Source organism: Martes martes (assembly GCF_963455335.1).
Source record: "Martes martes genome assembly, chromosome: X".
Classification (NCBI taxonomy): domain Eukaryota; kingdom Metazoa; phylum Chordata; class Mammalia; order Carnivora; family Mustelidae; genus Martes; species Martes martes.
This window is the reverse complement of record NC_137897.1, coordinates 70,878,414-70,892,016: the sequence shown is the minus strand read 5'-3', so window position 1 is coordinate 70,892,016 and position 13,603 is coordinate 70,878,414.

Sequence of the window (13,603 nt, the reverse complement as noted above, 5' to 3'; positions counted from 1 at the left end):
GTGATCTCTGTCTGTCAAATAAATAAATAAAATCTTTAAAAAAAATACGTGGAACCAAATAAAAATGAAAACATGGCAATCCAAAACTTTTGGGACTCAGGAAACACAGCCCTAAGTGGGAAATATATTGCAATGCAGGCCTTCCTCAAGAAGGAAGAAAAGCCTAAAATACACAACCTAAACTTACACTTAAGGAGCTGGAAAAAAGAACAGCAAATGAAGCCTAAAACCAGAATGAGAAGGGAAATAATTAAGATTAGAACAGAAATAAATTATATAGAAATCCGAAAAAGTAGAACAGATTAAACAACAACAACAACAACAACAAAACCCTAGGAGCGGTTTTTTAAAGAATTAACAAAATGATAAACCCCTAACCAGACTTAATAAAAACAGAAAAGAAAACGCCTAAATAAATAAAATCATGAATGAAAGAGAAGAGATTACCAACACCACCACACAAACACAATTAGAAAAGAATATTATGTGCAATTATATGCCAAAAAAATGGCCAATATGGAAGAAATGGATTAATTCCTAGAAACATACAAACCATCAAAATTGAAACAGGAATGAATAGAAAATTTGAACAGACCCATAGCCAGCAAAAATTTGAATCAGTAAAAAACAACAAACAAACAAACAAAAAAAAAAACCCCTCCCCCCCCCAAAAAAAAAAACAAACAAAAAAACAAGAGTCCATCACCAGGTGGCTTTCTAGGGGAATTCTATTAGGCATTTAAAGAAGAATTAATATCTATTCTTCAGAAACTATTCCAAAAAAAAAAAAAAAAAAACCTCATTCAATGAGGCCAGCATTACCTTGATTCCAAAACAAGACAAGACCCCATTAAAAGGGAGAATTACAGACCAATATCCCTGATGAACATGGATGTAATATTTTCAATAAGGTATTAGCTAATAGAACTAACAATACATTAAAAGAATTATTCACCATGATCAAATGGGATTTATTTCTAAGTTGCAGGTCTTGTTCAATAGCCAAAAGTCAATCAAGGTGACACATCACATTAATAAAAGAAAGGATAAGAACCATATGATCCCCTTTGGCTTCCTGGGTAGCTCAGTCTATTAAGCATCTGAAAATAAATTCAGGGGGTGCCTGGTTTGGGCTCAGGTCATGACATCAGGTTAGTGAGATCATGCCCCATGTTGAGTTCCATGCTCAGTGCAGAGTCTGCTTGTGATTCTTTCCCCTTTCCTCTCTTTCTCCCCCTCTGCTCCTCCCACTGCTCATTATCTATTCCTCTCTCTCAAAATAAATGAATTAATGCAGTCTTAGAGAAAAAGGACCATATAACCCTCCAATAGGTATAGAAAAAGCATTTGACAACATACAGCATCGTTTCTTGACCAAAAAAAAAATCAATAAAGTAGGGATAGAAGGATCATACCTCAACATCATAAAGGTCATATATGACAGACACAAAGCTAATATCATCCTCAATGGGGAAAACCTGAGAATTTTTTCCCTAAGGTCAGGAACATGACAGGGATGTTCACTCTCACTACTGTTATTCGATGTGCTGGAAGTCCAAGCTTCAGCACTCAGACAACAAAATAAATAAAAGGCATCCAAGTCCATAAGGAAAAAGTCAAACTTTCACTATCTGTATACATCATGATACTCTATGTATAAAACCTGAAAGACTCCCCCCCCCAAAAAAAAGCTAGAACTGATAGAGGAATTCAGCAAAGTCTCAGGATATAAAATCAATATACAGAAATCTGTTGTATTTCTATACACCAATAATGAAGCACCAGAAAGAGAAATGAAGGCATTAACCCCATTTACAATCATACCAAAAACCATAATATATCTAGGAATAAACCTAACCAAAGAGGGTTAAGATTTGGATGCTGAAAACTATAAAATATTTAAGAAAGAAATTGAAGAATATACACAGGAATGGAAAAAAAAAACCCATGATCATGGATTGGGGTAAGCAATATTGTTAAAACGTTCATACTGCCCCAAACAACCTGCAAATTAAATGAAATTCCAATCAAAACACAGCATTTTCTACATAATCACAACAAACCATCTAAAAATTGTATGGAATGAGAAAAGACCCTGGAATAGCCAAAGTAATATTTTAAGAGAAGCAAAACAGGAGGCATCATAACTCAAGACTTCAAGCTATATTACAGAGCTATAATCATAAAGACAATATGGTAATTGTACAAAAAATATAGAAAAGTGGAACAGAATAGATAACCTAGAAATGGATCCACAACTATATGGTCAACAAGTCTTCCATGAATCAGGAAAGAATATCCAATGGTGGGGGAAGAGGAGCCAGTCTCCTCAACAAATGGTATTGGAAACCTGGACAACCACATGCAGAAGAATGAAACTGGACCATTTTCTTACACCATACACAAAAATAAATTCAGGGGGTGCCCGGCTGGCTCAGTAAGTTAAGCATCTGCCTTAGGCTCAAGCCAGGACCCCAGGGTCCTGGGATTGAGGGCTGCACCTGGCTCCCTGCTTGATTAGGAACGTGCTTCTTCCTCTCCTCTCTGCTTGTGCTCTCTCTCACTACCTCTGTCTGTCTCTCTCAAATAAATGAATAAAAATCTTTTTAAAAATTAAAAAAAAATCCACTGACATTTTGATCAGGATGGCAATGAAAGTATAGACTGCTCTAGTCAGTATAGACATTTTAACAATGCTTCCTATATTTTTCAAAGTGCTTGACAAACAATCCTAAAATTTGTATGGAACCAGAATTGCTAAGGAAATGTTGAAAAAGGAAAACAAAAGTGGGGGCATAACACAAAACTGGTGACATCACATTGCTTGATTTCCAGCTTTTATTACAAAGCTGTAATCACCAAGACAGCATGGTACTGGCACAAAAACAGACACGTAGACCAGTGGAACAGCGTAGAGAGCCCAGATATGGACCCTCAACTCTATGGTCAAACAATCTTTGACAAAACAGGAAAAAACATATCCAGTGGAAAAAAGTCTCTTCAATAAATGGTGCTGGGAAAATTGGACAGCTATATATATAAGAATGAAACTTGACCATACTCTTACACCATACACAAAGATAAACCCAAAATGGATAAAAGACCTCAACATGAGGCAAGAATGTATCAAAATCCTAGAGGAGAACATAGGCAGGAACCTCTTCAATATCAGCCACAGCAACTTCTTTCAAGACACGTCTCCAAAGGCAAAGGAAACAGAAGCAAAAATGAACTTTTGGGACTTCACCAAGATCAAAAGCTTCTGCACAGCAAAGGAAACAGTCAACAAAATAAAGAGGCAGCCCACGGAATGAGAGAAGATATTCACAAATGGCACTATACACAAAGGGCTGATATCCAAGATCTATAAAGAACTCCTTAAATTCAATGCTCAAAAAACAGATAATCACATCAAAAACTGGGCAGAAGATATGAAGAGACACTTCTCCAAAGAAGACATAAAAATGGCTAACAGACACATGAAAAAATGTTCATCATCATTAGCCATCAGGGAAATTCAAATCAAAACCACACCAAGGGGGCACCTGGGTGGATCAGTGGGTTAAGCCTCTGCCTTCGGCTCAGGTCAAGGTCCCAGGGTCCTGGGATCGAGCCCCGTATCTGGCTTTCTGCTCAGCAGGCAGTCTGCTCCCCACCCCCTTGCCTGTCTCTCTACCTACTTGTGATCTCTGTCAAATAAATAAATAAAATCTTAAAAAAAAACACATATTGAGATACCACCTAACACCAGATAGAATGGCCAAAATTAATAAGACAGGAAACAACGTGTGTTGGAGAGGATGTGGAGAATGGGGAACGCTCTTACACTGTTGGTGGGAATGCAAGTTGGTGCAGCCACTTTGGAAAACGGTGTGGAGATTCCTTAAGAAATTAAAAATAGATCTTCCCTATGACCCTGCTATTGCACTACTGGGTATACAGTAGATACAGATGTAGTGAAAAGAAGGGCCATATGTACCCCAATGTTCATAGCAGCAATGGCCATAGTAGCCATCTGCCCTTCAACAGATGAATGGATAAGGAAGATATAGTCCATATATACTATGGAATATTACACTTCCATCAGAAATGATGAATACCCAATTTTTGTATCAACATGGATGGGACTGGAGGAGATTATGCTGAGTGAAATAAATCAAGCAGAGAGAGTCAATTATCATATGAGTTCACTTACTTGTGGAGCACAAAGAATAACATAGAGGACATTAGGAGAAGGAAGGGAAAAGTGAATTGGGTGAAATCAGTGGGGGAGACAAAGTGTGAGAGACTCTGAACTCTGAGAATCAAACTTAGGGTTTCAGAGGGTGAGAGGGTGGAGGGTTAGGTGAGCCTGGTGGTGGGTATTAAGGAGGGCACATATTGCATGGAACACTGGATGTGATGCTTAAACAATGAATCTTAGTACACAGAAAAAATAAAATTAAAAAACATATAAATAAAAATAAAAGTAAAATTAATTAATAATTAATTAATTAATAGATTCAAAATGGATGAAAGACCTAAATGTAAGACAGGTCAGGTGGAGGAACTTCTTACTAGATTCATCTCTGGAGACAAGGGAAACAAAAGCAATACTGAACTATTGTGACTTCAGCAAGATAAAGAGCTTCTCTGTACAGATAAGGAAATAATCTAGAAAACTAAAAGACAACCTACAGAACAGGAGAATATATTTGCAAATGACATATCAGATAAAGGAGTAGTATCCAGAATCTATAAATAGCTCATCAAAATCAGTACCCCCAAAATAAACAATCCAGGTAAGAAATTGGCAGAAGACATGAACAGACATTTCTTCAAAGAAAACATGCAAATGGCTAATGGACATATGAAAGGATGCTCATCATCACTCATAATCAGGGAAATACAAATTGCAACCAGAATGATATATGACCTCACATCTCTCAGAATGGCTAAAATTAAGAACTCAAGAGAAAACAGGTTTTGATGAGGATCTGGAGAAAAAGGAAGCCTCTTGCACTGTTGGTGGGAATGCAAACTGGAGTATACACTCTATAATACAGTATGGAGCTTCCTCAAAAAGTTAAAAATAGAGCTATCCTAGGACCCAGCAATTACACTACTAGGTATTTATCCAAAGAATATGGAAGTGTTTCAAAGGGGCACACACACCCCAATGTTTATAGAAGCACTATTGGCAATAACCAAATTATAAAAAGTGCCCAAATGTCCATTGATTAATGAATGGATAAAGAAGGCATGATATCTATATCTATATCTATGCACACACACACACTGGAATAAAACACAAAATACAAATTTCTGTGGTGATGCAAAAGTGGTTCGAAAAGGGAAGTTATAGCAATGTATGCCTACCCCCAGAAGCAAGAAAAATCTCAATCTTCCCTTTCACTTAAAGGAGCTAGAATAAGCAGAATAAACAAAACAGAAAAACAGCAGAAAGAAAAAATAATAAAGATTAGAGCAGACATAAATGATATAGAAACTAAAAATCAGTGAAACAGATCAATAAAACCTGGAGCTGGTTCTTTGAAAACAAATTCATAAGCCTCTAGCTAGATTCATTGAGACACAGACAGATAGAGATAAATGGAGAGAGAGAACTCATAAACAAAATCACAAATGAGAGAAGAAAAATGACAACCAACACCACAGAAATACAAAAGCTCTAAGAGAGTAATATGAAAAATTATATGAAAGAAATTACCTAGAAAAATCCAATACACTCCTGGAAATGTATAAACTACCAAAAGTGAAGAAATAGAAAATTTGAACAGACTAATTATCAGAAATGACATTTCATTAGTCATCAAAAAAATCTCAACAAACTAAAGTCCAGTAACAGAGGGCTTCACAGTAGAGTTCTACCAAACACTTAAAGTTAATATCTATTCTTCTCAGACTTTTCCACAAAGTAGAAGAGGAAGGAAAATTTCCAAATTCATTCTATGAGGCCAGCAGTACCTTGGCACCAAAACCAGATAAAGAGACCAAAGAAAAAGAGAACCACAGGCCAATATTTCTGATGAACATAGATTTTAAAAATTCTCAACAAAATATTAGGAAACCAAATCTAACAATACATTTAAAACATCATTCACAATGATAAAGTGGGATTAATTCTTGGGATGGAAGTGTGCTTCAATATTCACAAACCAATCAATGTGGTACATCACATTAATAAAAGAAAGGATGAAAACAATATAATTTCAATAGATGCAGAAAAAGCATTTGATAAAGTACAACATTTATTCATGATAAAAACTCTTAACAAAGTAGGTGTAGAGGGAACATACCTTAATATAATAAAAGCTTTATATGTGAAACTCATTGCTCATATCATAATCAATGGGAAACCTGAGAGATTTTCTCCTAAAGTTAGGGATAAGAGAAAGATGTCCATCTTCACTACTTATTATTCAAAATAGTACCGGAAGTCCTAACCACAGCAGTCAGACAACAAAAAGAAATAAAATGCATCTAAATTGGCAAGAAAGAAGTAAAACTTTCACTATTTACCGAAGATATGATACTCTGTAGAAAACCCTGAAGATTCCACCAAAAAACTACTAGAGCTGATGAATGAATTTAGGAAAGTCGCAGGATACGAACTCAATGTATAGAAATCTGTTGCATTTCTCTACATTAATAATAAAACTGCAGAAATGGAAATTAAGAAAACTATCCCATTTATACTTGCAATAAACAGAATAAAATACCTAAGAATAAACTGAACCAAAGAGGTGAAAGACCTGTACTCTGAAAAATATAAAACACTGATGATAGAAATTGAAAGCAACACAAATAAATGGAGAAATGTACCATGCTCATGGATTTGGAAAACAAATGTTGTTAAAATGTCTATACTACCCAAGGCAATGTACACATGTAATGCAATGCCTATCAAAATACCAACTGTACTTTTTACGGTACTAAAACAAGCAATCCTAAAATTTGTATGGAACCACTCAAAGACTCCAATAGGCAAAGCAATCTGGAAAAAGAACAAAACTACAGGTACCACAATTTTGGATTTCAAGTTATACATCAAAGCCTTGGTAATCAAAAGAGTATAATACCGGCACAATAATAGACATATAGATCAATGTAACATAATATAAATCCCAGAAATAAAGCCCACAATTATATGGTCAGTTAATCTTTGAAAAATGAAGCAAGAATATGCAGTGAGAAAAAGACAGTATTTTCAACAAATAGTGTTGGGAAAACTGGACAGCTACATGTAAGACAATGAAACTGGACCACATGTAGAAGAATGAAACTCGACCACTTTCTTACACAATGCACAAAAATAAACTCAAAGTGTATTAAAGACATCAACATGAGACTTGAAACCATAAAATCCTGGAAGAGAACACAGGTAGTAATTTCTCTGACATTAGTTGTAACAACTTTTTTTTTTCTAGATATGTCTCCTGAGTCAAGGGAAATAAAATAAAAAACAAACTACTGGGACTTCATCAAAATATAAAGCTTCTGAACAGAAAAGGAAACAACAAACAAAACTAAAAGACAACATACTGAATTAGAGAAGATATTTGCAAATGACATAGCCAATGAAGACGTAGTTTCCAAAATAGAGAACAGACTCATACAGATCAACACCAAAAATTAAAAAATAAAAAATCCAATTAAAAATGCACAGAAGACATGAACAGACATTTCTCCAAAGAAGACAACCAAACAGCCAACAGAAACATGAAAAAATGTTCAACATCACTCATCATCAACTATAACTAGGTATTACCTCACGCCTGTTAGAAGGGCTACAATTAAAAAGTCAAGAAACAACAAGTGTTGCTGAGGATTTGGAGAAAAAGGATCCCTTGTGCCCTGTTGTTGGGAATGCAAACTGGTGCATCTGCTGTGCTAGACATTATGGAAGTTCCTAAAAAAATAAAAATTGAACTATCCTACAACCCAGTAATCACATACTGGGTATTCACCCAAAGAGTATGAAAACACTAATCTGAAAGGATATATGCATCCCTATATTTATTGCAGCATTGTGTACATTAATCAACCTACAGAAGATGTCTAAGCGTCCATCCATAGGTGAATGAATAAAGAATTAATACCATATGATCCAGGAATTGCACTACTAGGTATTTATCAAAGGATACAATAAAACATGTTCAAAGAAGTACAGGTACCCCAATGTTTATAGCAGCATTATCAACAATAGCCAAGCCATGGAAAGAGCCTAAATACCCATTGACTGAAGAAGAAACTGTGGTATATAGACAGTGGAGTATTATTTGGGCATAAAACAGAATGAAATCTGGCCATTTGCAAAAACATGGATGGAGCTAAAGAGTAGAATGCTAATAAGCCAGTCAGAGAAAGACAAATACCATATAATTTCACTTATATGTGGAATTTAAGAAACAAAACAAATGAATAAAAAGAAAAAGAGACAAACAAAAGGCTCTCTAAAAGAAAATATTCACCAGTTTACTTTGAGAGAGAGAGAGAGAGAGAACTGAAAGGCAGAAGGAGATGGAAAGAATCTCCAGTAGACTTCCTGCTGCGTGAGGATACACATGTGGGACTTTATCTCAGGACCATGAGATCATGAGACGAGCTGAAATTGAGTGGGATGCTCAGTCCTCTGAGCCACTCAGGCACCCCAAAAAATAGACTCTTAACTATAGAGAACAAAAAGGTTACCAAAGGTGAGATGGGTGTGAGCTGTATAAAATAAGTGATAGGACTAAGAGTACATTTATCTTGAAGATCCCTGAGTAATGTATGGAACTCTTGAATCACTATATTGTACACATGAACCTAACAGTCTACGTTAACTACCTTGGAATTAAAATTTAAAAAAATGAAGGAAGACATATTTCTTTTTTTTAATTTATTTAAATTCTAGTTAGTTGACAATGCAATATTGGTTTCAGGAGTAGAGTTCAGTGCTTCATCATTTACATATAACACCAAGTACTCATCAAAACAAGGGTCCTCCTTAATATGCACCACCTATTTATCCCATCTCCACCCACCTCCCTCCATAAGCCCTGTCTGTTCTCTATAGTTGAGTCACTCATGATTTGTTCCCCTCTGTCTCTTTCCCCCTCTCCTGTACGTTCATCTGTTTTGTTTCTTAAATTCCACAAATGAATAAAATCATACGGTATTTGTCTTTCTCTGATTGATATATATCACTTTGCATAATACACTGTAGTTTCATCCATATCATTCCAAATGGCAAGATTTCATTCTGTTTTATGGCTGAGTAATATTCCATCATATACATATACATATACATATACATATACATATACATATACATGTACATATGGCAGTTTTATATATATACATTCTATTTTTATCTTTCTGTGATACCTCCATAATGTTATACAGAGTGGCTGCTCCAGTTTGCATCCTCACCAATAGTGCAAGAAGGCTCCCCTTTCTCCACATCCTCACCAACACTTGTTATCTCCTGTGTTGTTAATCTTAGCCATTCTGACAATTGTGTGGTAGTATCTCATTGTGGTTCTGATTTAAGATTCCCTGATGATGAGTGATGTTGAACACGTTTTCATTTGTCTCTAAGCAATCAGGATGTCTTCTTTGGAAAAATATCTATTCATGTCTTCTGCCCATTTCTTAACTGGATTATTTGGTTATTGGCTGTTGAGTTTAAAAATTTCTTTATGGATTTTGGATGCTACCCCTTTATCAGATATGTCGTCTGCAAATATCTTCTCCTAGTCCATAGGTTGCCTTTGAGTTTTGTTGATTGTTTCCTCCTCTGAGAAGTTTTTATCTTGATGAAGTCCCCCAGTTCATTTTTCCTTTTTTTTTTTTTTTTTTAAATTACTTGCCCCACACAACATTTCTAGTAAGAAATTGCTATGGCCAAGATCAAAAAGGTCATTGCCTGTATTCTCCTCTAGAATTTCAATGGTTTCCTGTCTCACATTTAGATCTCTCATCCATGTTGAATTCATTTTTGTGTATGCTGTATTAAAATAGTCTAGTTTCATTCTTCTGCATGTGGTTGTACAGGTTTCCAACACTTTTTTTTTTTTAAGGAAACTGTCTTTTTCCATTGGATATTCTTTCCTGTTCTGTTGAAGATCAGTTGCCCATATAGTTTTCAGTCCATTTCTAGGTTTTCTATTCTGTTCCATTGATCCATGTGTCTGTTTTTGTGCCAGTACCATACTGTCTTGTGTCTTGGTCACCAGAGCTTTGTAATATAGCTTGAAGTCTAGAATCATGATGCCCCTGCTTTGTCTTTGTGTGTGTGTGTGTGTGTGTGTGTGTGTGTGTGGTCTTTCGTGGTTCCATAAAAATTTTAGGATTGTTGGTTCTACTTCTGTATAAAATGTTGTTGATGTTTTGATAGGGATTGCATTAAATGTGTAACTTGCTTTGGTAGTATAGACATTTTTAACGATGTTTGTTCTTCCAGTCCAAGACAATGGATTTTTTAATCTCTTTTTGCCCTCTTCAATTTCTTTCATAACTATTTTATAATTTTCAGAGTATAGATCTTTTATATCTTTGGTTAAGTTTATTCCCAAGTATCTTATAGTTTTTGGTGCAATTGTAAATGAGATCAATTCTTTGATTTCTGTTTTTGTTGCTTCATTATTAGTGTATAGGAATGCCACAAATTCCTGTTCTTTGAATTTGCATCCTGTGACTTTGCTGAATTCTTTATATTAGTTCTTGCATTTGCAGGGGTAGATTCTTACAGGTTTTCTACATAGAGTATCACGTCTTCTGAAAATAGTGAAAATTGTACTTCTTCCTTGTGGATTCAAGGGTCCCCTTCCTTCCTCCATCCTTCCATCCATCCTTCCTTCCTTCCTTCCCTTTTCCTTCTTTTTTTCTTTTTTCTTTGTCTGATTGTTGAGGCCAAAACTTCCAGTACTATGTTAAACAGTACTATGTTAAACAGTGAGAGTGCAAATATCTGTCGTGTTCCTAACCCTAGAAGAAAAGCTCTGAGTATTTCTCAGTTGAGGATATTAGTTGTTTGTCTTTCATATATAGTTTTTATGATGTTAAGTTATGTTCCTTCTATACTTATTTTGTTGAGGATTTTTATCAAGAATGGGTGCTATATGTCTTCATTGGAGAAGTGTCTGTTCATATCTTCTGCCCATTTTTTAATATGGTTGTCTGTTTTGTGTGTGTTGAGTTTGAGGAGTTCTTTATAGATCCTGGATATCAACCTTTTGTCTGTACTGTCATTTGCAAATATCTTCTCCCATTCCGTGCGTTGCCTCTTTGTTTTGTTGACTGTTTCCTTCCCTGTGCAGAAGCTTTTGACCTTGATGAAGTCCCAAAAGTTCATTTTCGCTTTTGTTTCCGTCGCCTTTGGAGACATATCTTGAAAGAAGTTGCTGTGGATGATATTAAAGAGGTTCCTGCCTATGTTCTCCTCTAGGATTCTGATGGATTCCTGTATCATATTGAGGTCTTTTATCCATTTTGAGTTTATCTTTGTGTACGGTGTAAGAGAATGGTCAAGTTTCATTCTTCTACATAGAGCTGTCCAGTTTTCCCAGTACCATTTATTGAAGAGACTGTCTTTTTTCCACTGGATATTTTTTCCTGTTTTATCAAAGATTATTTGACCATAGATTTGAGGGTCCATATCTAGGCTCTCTACTCTGTTCCACTGGTCTATGTGTCTGTTTTTATGCCAGTACCATGCTGTCTTGGTGATCATGTGGGAGGTTGGGGGAACCAGGTGGTGGGTATTAGGGAGGGCACAGATTGCATGGAGCACTGAGTGTGGTGAAAAAACAATGAATACTGTTATGCTGAAAATAAATAAAAAATTTAAAAAAATTTAAAAAAAAGAATGGGTGCTATATTTTCTCAAATGCTTTTTCTATATGTCTTAAGAGACTCATACGGTTCTTATCCTTATTTTATTAATGTGGTATATCATGTTGACTGATTTGGAGATATTGAACCACCCCTGAAGCACAGGTATAAATCCCACTTGATTATGGAGAATAATACTTTAAAGGTACTCTTGGATTTTAGCCATTATCTCATTGAGAAAATTTGCATCCATTTTCATCAGGAAGTGTGGCCTGTAATTCTCTTTTTTAGTGGGGTCCTTGGTTTTAGAATCAAAGTAATGGTTTGCCTTCTATATCTATTTTTTGGAACAATTCGAGAAGAACAGGTATTATTTCTTCTTTAAATGTCTGGTAAAATTCTCCTGGAAAGCCCTGTGGCCCTGGAATTTTGTTTGTTCGGAGATTTTTGATTACTGATTGAGCATTTTTTTTTAGTTATGTGTCAGTTTAAATTCTCTATTTCTTCCAGTTCCAGTTTTGGTCCTTCGTTTGTTTCTAAGAATTTTTCCATTTCTTCCAGATTGCTCAGTTTATTGGCACATGATCTTTCATAATATCCTTTTAAAATTGCTTGTATTTCTGTGGTGTTAGTGTGAGTACTCTTTTTTTCATCTGCTATTTTACTTATCTGTGTCCTTTATTTTTTACTTTCAATGAGTCTAGCTAGGGGTCTATCAATTTGATTAATCCAAAGAAATATCTCTTAGTTTCATTGATCTGTTCTACAGTTTCTTTTTCTTTCAATATCATTTATTTGAGCTCTAATTTTTATTATTTATCTTTTTCTAAAGGTTTAGGATTTATTTACGGTTCCTATTCCAGTTCCTTTAGGTGTCAAGTTAGATTGTGTATTTGAGATTTTCTTGTTTGTAGATGTAGGCTTGTAATGCAATATACATCCTTCTTAGGACCACCTTTGCTGCATCTGGAGGGTTTTGGACTGTCATGTTTTCATTTTCATTTCTTTCCATCTACTTATTAATTTCTTATTTAATTTCTTGGTTAGCCCATTAATTATGTAATAGGATGTTCCTTAACCTCCATGTATTTGTGGTTTACACTGTGGCTTGAAAATATGCCTGGTATGATCTCAATTTTTTGTATTTATTGAGGGATGATTTGTGACCCAGTATGTGATCTCTTCTGGAGAATGTTCCACGTGTATTTGAAAAGAATGTGTATTCTTATGCTTTAAGTTGAAATGCTCTGAATATATTTATGAGGTCCATCTGGTCCAGTGTGTCTTTCATTTTCAATGTTTCCTCATTGATTTTCTGCCTAGATGATATGTCCATTGCTATGAGTGTGGTGCAGAAGTTCCCTAGTATTATTGTGTTAACATCAATGAATTATTTTTTTTATGTTTATTAATAATTGATTCATATATTTTGGTGCTCCCAGTTTAGGGCATGAATATTTACAATTGTTAGATCTTCTTGATGCATAAACCACTTAGTTATGACATAATGCCTTCTTTTACCTCTTATTGTAGACTTTGTTTTTAAAATCTTGTTTAGGGGTACCTGAAGGTATAGTCAGTTAAACCTATGAGTCTTGGTTTCTGTTCAGGTTGTCATCTCACAGTTGTGAGAGCTGCACTCTACTCAGAGTCTCCTAGAGATTTTCTTACCCTCTCCCTCTGATCCTCCCACTAATTCTCTCTCTCTAAAATAAAGAAATTAATCTTTAAAAAGTAAAAAAAAAAAAAATCTACTTCGGGGGTCCCTCAGTAACTAAGTTGG